This window comes from Sinohyriopsis cumingii, chromosome 16, assembly GCF_028554795.1.
Source record: "Sinohyriopsis cumingii isolate HCF-2022 chromosome 16, ASM2855479v2, whole genome shotgun sequence".
NCBI lineage: Eukaryota > Metazoa > Mollusca > Bivalvia > Unionida > Unionidae > Sinohyriopsis > Sinohyriopsis cumingii.
In genome coordinates, this window is record NC_142976.1 from 65,927,397 (window position 1) to 65,941,864 (window position 14,468).

The 14,468-nt window shown below is 40.3% G+C and overlaps 5 non-coding genes across 5 annotated transcripts; all 5 read right to left on the reverse strand.

The window, feature by feature from the left end:
- Positions 1 to 167: 167 nt before the first annotated feature.
- LOC149780661 (U6 spliceosomal RNA) lies at positions 168 to 274 on the reverse strand. Its single transcript, XR_016415207.1, has one exon. It is a non-coding gene; the product is annotated as a U6 spliceosomal RNA (small nuclear RNA).
- Positions 275 to 3,278: 3,004 nt separating this feature from the next.
- Positions 3,279 to 3,385, reverse strand: LOC149780662 (U6 spliceosomal RNA). The gene has a single exon (XR_016415208.1). It is a non-coding gene; the product is annotated as a U6 spliceosomal RNA (small nuclear RNA).
- Positions 3,386 to 6,389: 3,004 nt separating this feature from the next.
- LOC149780663 (U6 spliceosomal RNA) lies at positions 6,390 to 6,496 on the reverse strand. The gene has a single exon (XR_016415209.1). It is a non-coding gene; the product is annotated as a U6 spliceosomal RNA (small nuclear RNA).
- Positions 6,497 to 9,500: 3,004 nt separating this feature from the next.
- On the reverse strand, positions 9,501 to 9,607 carry LOC149780664 (U6 spliceosomal RNA). The gene has a single exon (XR_016415210.1). It is a non-coding gene; the product is annotated as a U6 spliceosomal RNA (small nuclear RNA).
- Positions 9,608 to 12,613: 3,006 nt separating this feature from the next.
- LOC149780665 (U6 spliceosomal RNA) lies at positions 12,614 to 12,720 on the reverse strand. Its single transcript, XR_016415212.1, has one exon. It is a non-coding gene; the product is annotated as a U6 spliceosomal RNA (small nuclear RNA).
- Positions 12,721 to 14,468: the final 1,748 nt, after the last annotated feature.

Below are 14,468 nucleotides of genomic sequence, written 5' to 3' on the forward strand. Positions count from 1 at the left end.
CACCAAATTCCAATTATCAGACAAGTAATCACACAAATCTAAGAATTCCTTAAAACGGGGCGCTATAACCAAAGCGCATACTCCAAATTTATTACAATATGATCAAGTCGAAATTAATATGAAACTTACACGTTCCATACTGTTTCGTGAATTTTGATAATGAAATTAAAAATATGGAACGCTTCACGAATTTGCGTGTCATCCTTGCGCAGGGGCCATGCTAATCTTCTCTGTATCGTTCCAATTTTAGTATATGTACTGCCGAAGCAAGTACGATATACCATACCTGTTAATTTCCTTATTAAATGCATTTTCACGTAACATTTAAAGGAGAGGTACATGTACATTTGCATAACCGTGCACAGCGGGAAAACGTTGCAAAACGTTGGAGCAGTTAACTTCCTTTATTGCCGGTGGGGAAATATTCCAGGATGTCAAAAATAAAATAAACATACACATAAAAACCTTATTAAAATTACGTTGCTAGCATGAGTTTCATTTGCCATATAGCCTAATTTGAAACCACACGAACAAAAGAATCATTTACAATATTTTAAACATTCAAACACGGTCGTTAAGGTGACCAAAACGTAGATCTCTTTATTCTCCACTTACATCAATGGTTCTTCGTCTAGATGCATTCTGCGCCACATGCCGTTATATAGGTAGTCCGAATAGAATACGTTTCTTTTCTTGCGGAGACATTTAGGCATAACAAAATGTGTGATTTTACTGCGCCGGCATACATCTGAAGCGTACTTTCGTGACAGAAAAAGTCGAGGCCACTCCAACTGCGCAGTGACCGCAATTTGATTACAATTATATCTCCACTGGCCCACGTGAAGCTCTGAGAAGAACCGCTTAGGGGTCATGTTCCGGTGACATACGTTATTAGCATAATCGCTAATTTTATCAGCCAATCAGATGAAGGCTTTTACCTTGGCGTTTGGGAGACTGATTAGTACGGCAGAAGCTCATCAATGTGTTCCCAACGATTTGGTTTACTTTTTGAAATTGTATGAAAGCGGCATTTCCCTTGGCTAATTCAAAGGTCTCCAGAACATGGCCCCTAAGCGGTCGCTTTCAGAGCTTCACGTAGGACAGTGGAGATCTCATTCACATGAGACTGCAGTGACTGAGAAGCTGCAAATAAAAACAAGTAGTTCGTTGATTCGCATCCGCTCGGTTGATCTAACCTGGTTCACGGCCGCTATGAAGCTACCACCAATATGTGTCATTTTACGTAAAATTACTATAGGCGACCAGTCATCTTCGCTAGCCAAGGTTTCCATATCTTAAGCCTATCTACACCTTGGCGGATGGAGCAGGCATTTGTGTGCTCTGGGCGTGTGAATTTAATTGCATGCAGAGGAAAACCACCGCATCCTACCAAACCTAAATTGTTCAAGTTTGAACCTGTTCCTAGATGATCGAGACAAGAGGAGCACACAACTTAAACCGACCCATACATACGCAGTTTAACACTGTCGGTCTGTGCTTGTACAAATACACATCACTCAAATACACCTGTAATGGCTTTTCTTTGGTACGTTGTCATACCTTCGATGTTAAACTTCCAAAGAATCCTTTTGAAGTAAATTGCCTCCACCCTTTTCGGCCCATCTACAATGTACCACGGTTACACGCTATTGATTAGTTGGCATTACATCCCAAGGGAGGCAACTCACGAAATCCAGTCAATGTCCCTAGGACAAAGCACTAATATATCTGCTCGATCCGCCAAGGTGTAAATTGGGTTAACATATCGGAACCTTGGCTAGCGAAGATGGGGACCAGTTCATGTTGGAAAAAGTCGAGTGGCAGCTAAACGTTGTAAGTTTCGGTGTTTTTGAAAACACGTCACTTCTATTTAGGGGGCGCTCTACAGATATTATGAACTTATAAGAAAACGATTGGTGTATGGTGTAGTTGCTTACATAGGCAACATGCTCAGTGAGAGAATATTGGCATATTTCTGTGTTACGTTAATGTGCTGTGACTGAAATTTCTTTGTATATTGTCTCAAAATACCCCTCCCTCACAAAAACAGCAAAAAAAAAAAAAAAAAAAAAAAAAAACCTTACTGGTACTTATTTTCTTTGAAATACATTTCAACCGTATGCGTTGTGAGTTGGGGATATTTCTCTTCTCCCGAACATCGCTGGATTTAAATTTTTTTAATTGTTCTATACGGCAAAGTAACATAATCAAGAACACATTTACGCTAAATTGAAATGCAGAATATATTACAAGCCAGGGGTCATTACTTGACCGAGCGTTGTCAGACACTAGCGTGATACCCGATAGAAGTCATAAGTTTACCCCAAATTTACAAAGACTTCCATACAACTTCAGTTGTAAATTATAAAGCCCAACGTGTCCATTATATGCATAAATTTTACTTTAATCAATGCAAGACCACAGAGCTCACAACCTGCCAAATATATACTGTTACACGCACACGGGTATTTACTTGACCGAGCGGTTGTCAAACCCTGGCGCGATTCTCGCTAGAAGTCATAAGTTTCCCCGACTTTCCAAAGACTTCCATACAACCTCAGTTGTAAATCAGAAAGCCCGACGTGTCCATTCTATACCTAAATTTTCCTCTAATTAAATGCAAGACCACGGATAAACCAAACTGTCAACTATCTATCAACCGTACATCTGCGTGTTTTGGCTTCATTATGTTTCCGCACCACCAACCGTTCACGCCTTAGAACATATATGAGTACTCCCTAACAATGGGAACTATTTTAACTCCGCCACCTTAGGCCAGTCAATGTATGCTTTCCAGGCACATTTCGCCGATATAACTGCACCATATTCGCCCGCATGGCGACATAAACGGTCTCTGCCAAGTCCCTTTTTATTTATGCCCTTGTGTAATTTACCGGTTTAATACCGTAAGTGCTGTCCTTGCAGTCACGCTACCAATGTATACCACTAGATTTTAATATGTACTATTTTACGAAAGGGACATTCATTCGGTTTTGGTCGCAATTCACTACTAGTGAACCATGGCATTATGGAGACTCACTAACACTTTACTCCGCGAAGTTTGCTCCTAGTCATTGGCCAATTATTTCGGGCAAAGGAATATTTATATTGCACCAAATTCCAATTATCAGACAAGTAATCACACAAATCTAAGAATTCCTTAAAACGGGGCGCTATAACCAAAGCGCATACTCCAAATTTATTACAATATGATCAAGTCGAAATTAATATGAAACTTACACGTTCCATACTGTTTCGTGAATTTTGATAATGAAATTAAAAATATGGAACGCTTCACGAATTTGCGTGTCATCCTTGCGCAGGGGCCATGCTAATCTTCTCTGTATCGTTCCAATTTTAGTATATGTACTGCCGAAGCAAGTACGATATACCATACCTGTTAATTTCCTTATTAAATGCATTTTCACGTAACATTTAAAGGAGAGGTACATGTACATTTGCATAACCGTGCACAGCGGGAAAACGTTGCAAAACGTTGGAGCAGTTAACTTCCTTTATTGCCGGTGGGGAAATATTCCAGGATGTCAAAAATAAAATAAACATACACATAAAAACCTTATTAAAATTACGTTGCTAGCATGAGTTTCATTTGCCATATAGCCTAATTTGAAACCACACGAACAAAAGAATCATTTACAATATTTTAAACATTCAAACACGGTCGTTAAGGTGACCAAAACGTAGATCTCTTTATTCTCCACTTACATCAATGGTTCTTCGTCTAGATGCATTCTGCGCCACATGCCGTTATATAGGTAGTCCGAATAGAATACGTTTCTTTTCTTGCGGAGACATTTAGGCATAACAAAATGTGTGATTTTACTGCGCCGGCATACATCTGAAGCGTACTTTCGTGACAGAAAAAGTCGAGGCCACTCCAACTGCGCAGTGACCGCAATTTGATTACAATTATATCTCCACTGGCCCACGTGAAGCTCTGAGAAGAACCGCTTAGGGGTCATGTTCCGGTGACATACGTTATTAGCATAATCGCTAATTTTATCAGCCAATCAGATGAAGGCTTTTACCTTGGCGTTTGGGAGACTGATTAGTACGGCAGAAGCTCATCAATGTGTTCCCAACGATTTGGTTTACTTTTTGAAATTGTATGAAAGCGGCATTTCCCTTGGCTAATTCAAAGGTCTCCAGAACATGGCCCCTAAGCGGTCGCTTTCAGAGCTTCACGTAGGACAGTGGAGATCTCATTCACATGAGACTGCAGTGACTGAGAAGCTGCAAATAAAAACAAGTAGTTCGTTGATTCGCATCCGCTCGGTTGATCTAACCTGGTTCACGGCCGCTATGAAGCTACCACCAATATGTGTCATTTTACGTAAAATTACTATAGGCGACCAGTCATCTTCGCTAGCCAAGGTTTCCATATCTTAAGCCTATCTACACCTTGGCGGATGGAGCAGGCATTTGTGTGCTCTGGACGTGTGAATTTAATTGCATGCAGAGGAAAACCACCGCATCCTACCAAACCTAAATTGTTCAAGTTTGAACCTGTTCCTAGATGATCGAGACAAGAGGAGCACACAACTTAAATCGACCCATACATACGCAGTTTAACACTGTCGGTCTGTGCTTGTACAAATACACATCACTCAAATACACCTGTAATGGCTTTTCTTTGGTACGTTGTCATACCTTCGATGTTAAACTTCCAAAGAATCCTTTTGAAGTAAATTGCCTCCACCCTTTTCGGCCCATCTACAATGTACCACGGTTACACGCTATTGATTAGTTGGCATTACATCCCAAGGGAGGCAACTCACGAAATCCAGTCAATGTCCCTAGGACAAAGCACTAATATATCTGCTCGATCCGCCAAGGTGTAAATTGGGTTAACATATCGGAACCTTGGCTAGCGAAGATGGGGACCAGTTCATGTTGGAAAAAGTCGAGTGGCAGCTAAACGTTGTAAGTTTCGGTGTTTTTGAAAACACGTCACTTCTATTTAGGGGGCGCTCTACAGATATTATGAACTTATAAGAAAACGATTGGTGTATGGTGTAGTTGCTTACATAGGCAACATGCTCAGTGAGAGAATATTGGCATATTTCTGTGTTACGTTAATGTGCTGTGACTGAAATTTCTTTGTATATTGTCTCAAAATACCCCTCCCTCACAAAAACAGCAAAAAAAAAAAAAAAAAAAAAAAAAAACCTTACTGGTACTTATTTTCTTTGAAATACATTTCAACCGTATGCGTTGTGAGTTGGGGATATTTCTCTTCTCCCGAACATCGCTGGATTTAAATTTTTTTAATTGTTCTATACGGCAAAGTAACATAATCAAGAACACATTTACGCTAAATTGAAATGCAGAATATATTACAAGCCAGGGGTCATTACTTGACCGAGCGTTGTCAGACACTAGCGTGATACCCGATAGAAGTCATAAGTTTACCCCAAATTTACAAAGACTTCCATACAACTTCAGTTGTAAATTATAAAGCCCAACGTGTCCATTATATGCATAAATTTTACTTTAATCAATGCAAGACCACAGAGCTCACAACCTGCCAAATATATACTGTTACACGCACACGGGTATTTACTTGACCGAGCGGTTGTCAAACCCTGGCGCGATTCTCGCTAGAAGTCATAAGTTTCCCCGACTTTCCAAAGACTTCCATACAACCTCAGTTGTAAATCAGAAAGCCCGACGTGTCCATTCTATACCTAAATTTTCCTCTAATTAAATGCAAGACCACGGATAAACCAAACTGTCAACTATCTATCAACCGTACATCTGCGTGTTTTGGCTTCATTATGTTTCCGCACCACCAACCGTTCACGCCTTAGAACATATATGAGTACTCCCTAACAATGGGAACTATTTTAACTCCGCCACCTTAGGCCAGTCAATGTATGCTTTCCAGGCACATTTCGCCGATATAACTGCACCATATTCGCCCGCATGGCGACATAAACGGTCTCTGCCAAGTCCCTTTTTATTTATGCCCTTGTGTAATTTACCGGTTTAATACCGTAAGTGCTGTCCTTGCAGTCACGCTACCAATGTATACCACTAGATTTTAATATGTACTATTTTACGAAAGGGACATTCATTCGGTTTTGGTCGCAATTCACTACTAGTGAACCATGGCATTATGGAGACTCACTAACACTTTACTCCGCGAAGTTTGCTCCTAGTCATTGGCCAATTATTTCGGGCAAAGGAATATTTATATTGCACCAAATTCCAATTATCAGACAAGTAATCACACAAATCTAAGAATTCCTTAAAACGGGGCGCTATAACCAAAGCGCATACTCCAAATTTATTACAATATGATCAAGTCGAAATTAATATGAAACTTACACGTTCCATACTGTTTCGTGAATTTTGATAATGAAATTAAAAATATGGAACGCTTCACGAATTTGCGTGTCATCCTTGCGCAGGGGCCATGCTAATCTTCTCTGTATCGTTCCAATTTTAGTATATGTACTGCCGAAGCAAGTACGATATACCATACCTGTTAATTTCCTTATTAAATGCATTTTCACGTAACATTTAAAGGAGAGGTACATGTACATTTGCATAACCGTGCACAGCGGGAAAACGTTGCAAAACGTTGGAGCAGTTAACTTCCTTTATTGCCGGTGGGGAAATATTCCAGGATGTCAAAAATAAAATAAACATACACATAAAAACCTTATTAAAATTACGTTGCTAGCATGAGTTTCATTTGCCATATAGCCTAATTTGAAACCACACGAACAAAAGAATCATTTACAATATTTTAAACATTCAAACACGGTCGTTAAGGTGACCAAAACGTAGATCTCTTTATTCTCCACTTACATCAATGGTTCTTCGTCTAGATGCATTCTGCGCCACATGCCGTTATATAGGTAGTCCGAATAGAATACGTTTCTTTTCTTGCGGAGACATTTAGGCATAACAAAATGTGTGATTTTACTGCGCCGGCATACATCTGAAGCGTACTTTCGTGACAGAAAAAGTCGAGGCCACTCCAACTGCGCAGTGACCGCAATTTGATTACAATTATATCTCCACTGGCCCACGTGAAGCTCTGAGAAGAACCGCTTAGGGGTCATGTTCCGGTGACATACGTTATTAGCATAATCGCTAATTTTATCAGCCAATCAGATGAAGGCTTTTACCTTGGCGTTTGGGAGACTGATTAGTACGGCAGAAGCTCATCAATGTGTTCCCAACGATTTGGTTTACTTTTTGAAATTGTATGAAAGCGGCATTTCCCTTGGCTAATTCAAAGGTCTCCAGAACATGGCCCCTAAGCGGTCGCTTTCAGAGCTTCACGTAGGACAGTGGAGATCTCATTCACATGAGACTGCAGTGACTGAGAAGCTGCAAATAAAAACAAGTAGTTCGTTGATTCGCATCCGCTCGGTTGATCTAACCTGGTTCACGGCCGCTATGAAGCTACCACCAATATGTGTCATTTTACGTAAAATTACTATAGGCGACCAGTCATCTTCGCTAGCCAAGGTTTCCATATCTTAAGCCTATCTACACCTTGGCGGATGGAGCAGGCATTTGTGTGCTCTGGGCGTGTGAATTTAATTGCATGCAGAGGAAAACCACCGCATCCTACCAAACCTAAATTGTTCAAGTTTGAACCTGTTCCTAGATGATCGAGACAAGAGGAGCACACAACTTAAATCGACCCATACATACGCAGTTTAACACTGTCGGTCTGTGCTTGTACAAATACACATCACTCAAATACACCTGTAATGGCTTTTCTTTGGTACGTTGTCATACCTTCGATGTTAAACTTCCAAAGAATCCTTTTGAAGTAAATTGCCTCCACCCTTTTCGGCCCATCTACAATGTACCACGGTTACACGCTATTGATTAGTTGGCATTACATCCCAAGGGAGGCAACTCACGAAATCCAGTCAATGTCCCTAGGACAAAGCACTAATATATCTGCTCGATCCGCCAAGGTGTAAATTGGGTTAACATATCGGAACCTTGGCTAGCGAAGATGGGGACCAGTTCATGTTGGAAAAAGTCGAGTGGCAGCTAAACGTTGTAAGTTTCGGTGTTTTTGAAAACACGTCACTTCTATTTAGGGGGCGCTCTACAGATATTATGAACTTATAAGAAAACGATTGGTGTATGGTGTAGTTGCTTACATAGGCAACATGCTCAGTGAGAGAATATTGGCATATTTCTGTGTTACGTTAATGTGCTGTGACTGAAATTTCTTTGTATATTGTCTCAAAATACCCCTCCCTCACAAAAACAGCAAAAAAAAAAAAAAAAAAAAAAAAAAACCTTACTGGTACTTATTTTCTTTGAAATACATTTCAACCGTATGCGTTGTGAGTTGGGGATATTTCTCTTCTCCCGAACATCGCTGGATTTAAATTTTTTTAATTGTTCTATACGGCAAAGTAACATAATCAAGAACACATTTACGCTAAATTGAAATGCAGAATATATTACAAGCCAGGGGTCATTACTTGACCGAGCGTTGTCAGACACTAGCGTGATACCCGATAGAAGTCATAAGTTTACCCCAAATTTACAAAGACTTCCATACAACTTCAGTTGTAAATTATAAAGCCCAACGTGTCCATTATATGCATAAATTTTACTTTAATCAATGCAAGACCACAGAGCTCACAACCTGCCAAATATATACTGTTACACGCACACGGGTATTTACTTGACCGAGCGGTTGTCAAACCCTGGCGCGATTCTCGCTAGAAGTCATAAGTTTCCCCGACTTTCCAAAGACTTCCATACAACCTCAGTTGTAAATCAGAAAGCCCGACGTGTCCATTCTATACCTAAATTTTCCTCTAATTAAATGCAAGACCACGGATAAACCAAACTGTCAACTATCTATCAACCGTACATCTGCGTGTTTTGGCTTCATTATGTTTCCGCACCACCAACCGTTCACGCCTTAGAACATATATGAGTACTCCCTAACAATGGGAACTATTTTAACTCCGCCACCTTAGGCCAGTCAATGTATGCTTTCCAGGCACATTTCGCCGATATAACTGCACCATATTCGCCCGCATGGCGACATAAACGGTCTCTGCCAAGTCCCTTTTTATTTATGCCCTTGTGTAATTTACCGGTTTAATACCGTAAGTGCTGTCCTTGCAGTCACGCTACCAATGTATACCACTAGATTTTAATATGTACTATTTTACGAAAGGGACATTCATTCGGTTTTGGTCGCAATTCACTACTAGTGAACCATGGCATTATGGAGACTCACTAACACTTTACTCCGCGAAGTTTGCTCCTAGTCATTGGCCAATTATTTCGGGCAAAGGAATATTTATATTGCACCAAATTCCAATTATCAGACAAGTAATCACACAAATCTAAGAATTCCTTAAAACGGGGCGCTATAACCAAAGCGCATACTCCAAATTTATTACAATATGATCAAGTCGAAATTAATATGAAACTTACACGTTCCATACTGTTTCGTGAATTTTGATAATGAAATTAAAAATATGGAACGCTTCACGAATTTGCGTGTCATCCTTGCGCAGGGGCCATGCTAATCTTCTCTGTATCGTTCCAATTTTAGTATATGTACTGCCGAAGCAAGTACGATATACCATACCTGTTAATTTCCTTATTAAATGCATTTTCACGTAACATTTAAAGGAGAGGTACATGTACATTTGCATAACCGTGCACAGCGGGAAAACGTTGCAAAACGTTGGAGCAGTTAACTTCCTTTATTGCCGGTGGGGAAATATTCCAGGATGTCAAAAATAAAATAAACATACACATAAAAACCTTATTAAAATTACGTTGCTAGCATGAGTTTCATTTGCCATATAGCCTAATTTGAAACCACACGAACAAAAGAATCATTTACAATATTTTAAACATTCAAACACGGTCGTTAAGGTGACCAAAACGTAGATCTCTTTATTCTCCACTTACATCAATGGTTCTTCGTCTAGATGCATTCTGCGCCACATGCCGTTATATAGGTAGTCCGAATAGAATACGTTTCTTTTCTTGCGGAGACATTTAGGCATAACAAAATGTGTGATTTTACTGCGCCGGCATACATCTGAAGCGTACTTTCGTGACAGAAAAAGTCGAGGCCACTCCAACTGCGCAGTGACCGCAATTTGATTACAATTATATCTCCACTGGCCCACGTGAAGCTCTGAGAAGAACCGCTTAGGGGTCATGTTCCGGTGACATACGTTATTAGCATAATCGCTAATTTTATCAGCCAATCAGATGAAGGCTTTTACCTTGGCGTTTGGGAGACTGATTAGTACGGCAGAAGCTCATCAATGTGTTCCCAACGATTTGGTTTACTTTTTGAAATTGTATGAAAGCGGCATTTCCCTTGGCTAATTCAAAGGTCTCCAGAACATGGCCCCTAAGCGGTCGCTTTCAGAGCTTCACGTAGGACAGTGGAGATCTCATTCACATGAGACTGCAGTGACTGAGAAGCTGCAAATAAAAACAAGTAGTTCGTTGATTCGCATCCGCTCGGTTGATCTAACCTGGTTCACGGCCGCTATGAAGCTACCACCAATATGTGTCATTTTACGTAAAATTACTATAGGCGACCAGTCATCTTCGCTAGCCAAGGTTTCCATATCTTAAGCCTATCTACACCTTGGCGGATGGAGCAGGCATTTGTGTGCTCTGGGCGTGTGAATTTAATTGCATGCAGAGGAAAACCACCGCATCCTACCAAACCTAAATTGTTCAAGTTTGAACCTGTTCCTAGATGATCGAGACAAGAGGAGCACACAACTTAAATCGACCCATACATACGCAGTTTAACACTGTCGGTCTGTGCTTGTACAAATACACATCACTCAAATACACCTGTAATGGCTTTTCTTTGGTACGTTGTCATACCTTCGATGTTAAACTTCCAAAGAATCCTTTTGAAGTAAATTGCCTCCACCCTTTTCGGCCCATCTACAATGTACCACGGTTACACGCTATTGATTAGTTGGCATTACATCCCAAGGGAGGCAACTCACGAAATCCAGTCAATGTCCCTAGGACAAAGCACTAATATATCTGCTCGATCCGCCAAGGTGTAAATTGGGTTAACATATCGGAACCTTGGCTAGCGAAGATGGGGACCAGTTCATGTTGGAAAAAGTCGAGTGGCAGCTAAACGTTGTAAGTTTCGGTGTTTTTGAAAACACGTCACTTCTATTTAGGGGGCGCTCTACAGATATTATGAACTTATAAGAAAACGATTGGTGTATGGTGTAGTTGCTTACATAGGCAACATGCTCAGTGAGAGAATATTGGCATATTTCTGTGTTACGTTAATGTGCTGTGACTGAAATTTCTTTGTATATTGTCTCAAAATACCCCTCCCTCACAAAAACAGCAAAAAAAAAAAAAAAAAAAAAAAAAAAAACCTTACTGGTACTTATTTTCTTTGAAATACATTTCAACCGTATGCGTTGTGAGTTGGGGATATTTCTCTTCTCCCGAACATCGCTGGATTTAAATTTTTTTAATTGTTCTATACGGCAAAGTAACATAATCAAGAACACATTTACGCTAAATTGAAATGCAGAATATATTACAAGCCAGGGGTCATTACTTGACCGAGCGTTGTCAGACACTAGCGTGATACCCGATAGAAGTCATAAGTTTACCCCAAATTTACAAAGACTTCCATACAACTTCAGTTGTAAATTATAAAGCCCAACGTGTCCATTATATGCATAAATTTTACTTTAATCAATGCAAGACCACAGAGCTCACAACCTGCCAAATATATACTGTTACACGCACACGGGTATTTACTTGACCGAGCGGTTGTCAAACCCTGGCGCGATTCTCGCTAGAAGTCATAAGTTTCCCCGACTTTCCAAAGACTTCCATACAACCTCAGTTGTAAATCAGAAAGCCCGACGTGTCCATTCTATACCTAAATTTTCCTCTAATTAAATGCAAGACCACGGATAAACCAAACTGTCAACTATCTATCAACCGTACATCTGCGTGTTTTGGCTTCATTATGTTTCCGCACCACCAACCGTTCACGCCTTAGAACATATATGAGTACTCCCTAACAATGGGAACTATTTTAACTCCGCCACCTTAGGCCAGTCAATGTATGCTTTCCAGGCACATTTCGCCGATATAACTGCACCATATTCGCCCGCATGGCGACATAAACGGTCTCTGCCAAGTCCCTTTTTATTTATGCCCTTGTGTAATTTACCGGTTTAATACCGTAAGTGCTGTCCTTGCAGTCACGCTACCAATGTATACCACTAGATTTTAATATGTACTATTTTACGAAAGGGACATTCATTCGGTTTTGGTCGCAATTCACTACTAGTGAACCATGGCATTATGGAGACTCACTAACACTTTACTCCGCGAAGTTTGCTCCTAGTCATTGGCCAATTATTTCGGGCAAAGGAATATTTATATTGCACCAAATTCCAATTATCAGACAAGTAATCACACAAATCTAAGAATTCCTTAAAACGGGGCGCTATAACCAAAGCGCATACTCCAAATTTATTACAATATGATCAAGTCGAAATTAATATGAAACTTACACGTTCCATACTGTTTCGTGAATTTTGATAATGAAATTAAAAATATGGAACGCTTCACGAATTTGCGTGTCATCCTTGCGCAGGGGCCATGCTAATCTTCTCTGTATCGTTCCAATTTTAGTATATGTACTGCCGAAGCAAGTACGATATACCATACCTGTTAATTTCCTTATTAAATGCATTTTCACGTAACATTTAAAGGAGAGGTACATGTACATTTGCATAACCGTGCACAGCGGGAAAACGTTGCAAAACGTTGGAGCAGTTAACTTCCTTTATTGCCGGTGGGGAAATATTCCAGGATGTCAAAAATAAAATAAACATACACATAAAAACCTTATTAAAATTACGTTGCTAGCATGAGTTTCATTTGCCATATAGCCTAATTTGAAACCACACGAACAAAAGAATCATTTACAATATTTTAAACATTCAAACACGGTCGTTAAGGTGACCAAAACGTAGATCTCTTTATTCTCCACTTACATCAATGGTTCTTCGTCTAGATGCATTCTGCGCCACATGCCGTTATATAGGTAGTCCGAATAGAATACGTTTCTTTTCTTGCGGAGACATTTAGGCATAACAAAATGTGTGATTTTACTGCGCCGGCATACATCTGAAGCGTACTTTCGTGACAGAAAAAGTCGAGGCCACTCCAACTGCGCAGTGACCGCAATTTGATTACAATTATATCTCCACTGGCCCACGTGAAGCTCTGAGAAGAACCGCTTAGGGGTCATGTTCCGGTGACATACGTTATTAGCATAATCGCTAATTTTATCAGCCAATCAGATGAAGGCTTTTACCTTGGCGTTTGGGAGACTGATTAGTACGGCAGAAGCTCATCAATGTGTTCCCAACGATTTGGTTTACTTTTTGAAATTGTATGAAAGCGGCATTTCCCTTGGCTAATTCAAAGGTCTCCAGAACATGGCCCCTAAGCGGTCGCTTTCAGAGCTTCACGTAGGACAGTGGAGATCTCATTCACATGAGACTGCAGTGACTGAGAAGCTGCAAATAAAAACAAGTAGTTCGTTGATTCGCATCCGCTCGGTTGATCTAACCTGGTTCACGGCCGCTATGAAGCTACCACCAATATGTGTCATTTTACGTAAAATTACTATAGGCGACCAGTCATCTTCGCTAGCCAAGGTTTCCATATCTTAAGCCTATCTACACCTTGGCGGATGGAGCAGGCATTTGTGTGCTCTGGGCGTGTGAATTTAATTGCATGCAGAGGAAAACCACCGCATCCTACCAAACCTAAATTGTTCAAGTTTGAACCTGTTCCTAGATGATCGAGACAAGAGGAGCACACAACTTAAATCGACCCATACATACGCAGTTTAACACTGTCGGTCTGTGCTTGTACAAATACACATCACTCAAATACACCTGTAATGGCTTTTCTTTGGTACGTTGTCATACCTTCGATGTTAAACTTCCAAAGAATCCTTTTGAAGTAAATTGCCTCCACCCTTTTCGGCCCATCTACAATGTACCACGGTTACACGCTATTGATTAGTTGGCATTACATCCCAAGGGAGGCAACTCACGAAATCCAGTCAATGTCCCTAGGACAAAGCACTAATATATCTGCTCGATCCGCCAAGGTGTAAATTGGGTTAACATATCGGAACCTTGGCTAGCGAAGATGGGGACCAGTTCATGTTGGAAAAAGTCGAGTGGCAGCTAAACGTTGTAAGTTTCGGTGTTTTTGAAAACACGTCACTTCTATTTAGGGGGCGCTCTACAGATATTATGAACTTATAAGAAAACGATTGGTGTATGGTGTAGTTGCTTACATAGGCAACATGCTCAGTGAGAGAATATTGGCATATTTCTGTGTTACGTTAATGTGCTGTGACTGAAATTTCTTTGTATATTGTC